Raw genomic sequence first — 3,295 nt, 5'->3', positions numbered from 1 at the left:
CCACCATATCTGGCTAATTTTGTATTTTAGTAGAGATGGGTTTTCACCATGTTGAGCAGGCTGGTCTTGAACTCCTGACCTCATGATCCACCCGTCTCGGCCTCCCAAAGTGCTGGGATTATAGGCGTGAGACACTGCGCCCGGCCTAACAGTAGCTACTTTTAACACTATGACTAAAGCAAGCTGCTTTGGGGCAGACATCAGCAAAATTCTTTATTTTTTATTATTTTATTTTTTGAGATGGAGTTTTGCTCTTTGTCGCCCAGGCTGGAGTGCAGTGGCGCGATCTCAGCTCACTGCAACCTCCACCTCCCGGGTTCAAGTGATTGTCCTGGCTCAGCCTCCTGAGTAGCTGGGATCACAGGCACCTGCCACCAGATCTGGCTAATTTTTGTATTTTTAGTAGAGATGGGTTTTCACCATGTTGGCCAGGCTGGTCTTGAACTCCTGACCTCAGGTGATCCACCCGTCTCGGCCTCCCAAAGTGCTGGGATGACAGGCGTGAGCCGCCGCGCCCGGCCCAAAAGTCGCTGCTCTGAACACCATGACTAAAGCAGTAGGCAAGTGTGGTCAGCAGATTCCCAGATATAAAATCCAGGACCCAGGCTCTTTTCCAGAGTTCACCGTGGAACCCATTGCGATGCCTGGGATCCACCTGGCCACCAGCTCCTTGCACCCCACAACCACGACAGCTGCCCTGGATCCCCGGGACCGTGGAATTCTCCAGATCTGCCTATCGCGCCTGAATTGAGTAGCTCTTCCCACAAAACCTCCGCAAACCCCAGCCGAGGCCCTGCTCAGCGGGGGGCGGTGGCTCACGCCTGTCATCCCAGCACTTTGGGAGGCCGAGGCCGTGGATCACCTGAGGTCAGGAGTCTGAGACCAGCCTGGCCAACCTGGTGAAATCCCGTTTCTACTAAAAATACAAAAAATGAGCTAGGTGTGGTGGCGGGCACCTGTCATCCCAGCTACTCAGGAGGCTGAGGCAGGAGAATCGCTCGAACCAGGGAGGCAGAGGTTGTGGTGAGCCGAGATCGCGCCACTGCACCGCAGCCTGGGCCACACGAGCGAAACTCCGTCTCAAAAAAAAAAGAAAAAAAAGCATGAGATCTCATGAGAAGTATTCACTACCACGAGAACGGTGTGGGGGAAACCGACAGCATGATTCAATTCTCTGCAGCTGGCCCCATCCTCGACACGTGGGGATGGTAACTGTTCAAGGTGAACTCTGGGAGGGGGCACAGCCAAACCATATCACCCACCTACTTGGGAGAAACCATGTCACCACCAGCTACTCGGGGGAGAGACAACGCCACTCGGGTACTCAGGAGAAACCGTGTCCCCCGGCTACTTGGGGAGCTGAGGAGGGAGGATTGCTGGAGCCTGAGCGTCCAAGGCTACAGGAGCGAGACCCCGTCTCTAAAAAAAAAAAAAATACAAATACAAATGAAGCGATTAAATAGACTGTAGTGATGGTGGCACAAGTCTCTGCATACAGAAAGCCACGGGTGGGGACGGTTTCAATTCTACAATGAATGTGACGGACTGGATTCGTGGCCTAAGGGACCACACGCACATGGCCGTTTCCAGAAACGCAGGAAAAGGCTTTTGGCAAAGGCAACGCCCCTTCACGACAAAAATTCGATGACCCCAGAAGGGGACAGAAAGTTCCTCAAGCCATTGAAGATGACGCGCTCCATGTCAAGAATACAGTCCGGGAAGTCAAAAGTCATCCATTAACCCGGCCTGGGTTCGGGGCCATCAGTCCTGCCATCCCAGACACTCCCAGTGCCCAGGGAATAAATGAGACAAATAAACGCTCACTCTCACCCCAGCAGACGGAGCTGTTTGATTTCTCTTCCATCTACATGATGCATGTTACATAAAAAGGTAACTGTGTGGCCAGGCACAGTGGTTCACACCTGTCATCCCAGCACGTTGGGAGGCCGAGGCGGGAGGATCACGAGGTCAGGAGTTCGAGACCAGCCTGGCCAACATGGTGACACCCCCGTCTCCACTAAAAATACAAAAATCAGCTGAGCGTGGTGGCAGGTGCCTCCAATCCCAGTTACTCGGGAGGCTGAAACAGGAGAATCGCTGGAACCCGGGAGGCGGAGGTTGCCGTGAGCCGAGATCGCGTCGCTGCACTCCAGCCTGGGTGACAGAGCAAGACTCTGTCTCCAAAAGAAAGTAACTTTGTGACTCTGAATAAAATTAAAATGTCTACAAAATATGAGCCAGGCACGGTGGCGGGTGCACCTGTGGTCCCAGCTACTTGGGAGGCTGAGGCGGGAGGATCGCTTAACCTGGCAGGTGGAGTCTGCAGTGAACTATGATCACACAGGTGCGATCCAAGCTGGGCAACAGAATGAGGAGGGAAGGGGAGGGGAGGGGAGGGGAGGGGAATGGAATAATATTAAAAAATAAAATAAAATAAAGAAAATAAAACATTAAAAAATTTAAATCATGTTTTAAATTAAAATGTCATGAGGGAAATTGTAACTATATTTCATTTAAAAGGCGTAACAAAGCAAACGTCACCAGAGAGTGTTTACAGCAGAGCACTTTTTGGGACTTTAAAAACAGATTACACCATCAATATCACCGTGTTTTACATCCAATGGGGACTACACATGTCCCTTAAGGGTTTTGTGGGTTTTTTTTTTTTGAGGGGGGGTGGGTACGACATTAACACAGATTGTCAAGAATCATTACCTCCTCGAACAAAAGCACATTTTGTCTCCGGGAAAAAAAAAAAAAAGGAACACAATGATGCTTTTCAGTTTGTACCGTCATACAAAGTAATAAAAACAGCAAATAGGCCGGGCGCGGTGGCTCAAGCCTGTCATCCCAGCACTTTGGGAGGCCGAGACGGGCGGATCACGAGGTCAGGAGATCGAGACCATCCTGGCGAACCCGGTGAAACCCCGTCTCTACTAAAATACAAAAAACTAGCCGGGTGAGGTGGCGGCGCCTGTCGTCCCAGCTACTCGGGAGGCTGAGGCAGGAGAATGGCGTGAACCCGGGAGGCGGAGCTTGCTGTGAGCTGAGATCCGGCCACTGCACTCCAGCCCGGGCGACAGAGCGAGACTCCGTCTCAAAAAAAAAAAAGAAACCCTATCTCTACAGAGAATACAAAAAATTAGCTGGGTGTGCTGGTGGGTGCCTGTTATCCCAGCTACTGGGGAGGCTGAGGCAGGAGAATCGCTTGAACCCGGGAGGTGGAGGCTGCAGTAGTGAGCCGAGATCACGCCACTGCACTCCAGCCTGGGAAACACAGCAAGACTCTGCCTCA

This window comes from Rhinopithecus bieti, unplaced genomic scaffold (assembly GCF_001698545.2).
Source record: "Rhinopithecus bieti isolate Rb0 unplaced genomic scaffold, ASM169854v2 scaffold_16378, whole genome shotgun sequence".
NCBI classification, from domain to species: Eukaryota; Metazoa; Chordata; class Mammalia; order Primates; family Cercopithecidae; genus Rhinopithecus; species Rhinopithecus bieti.
This window is presented reverse-complemented; position numbering follows the sequence as displayed.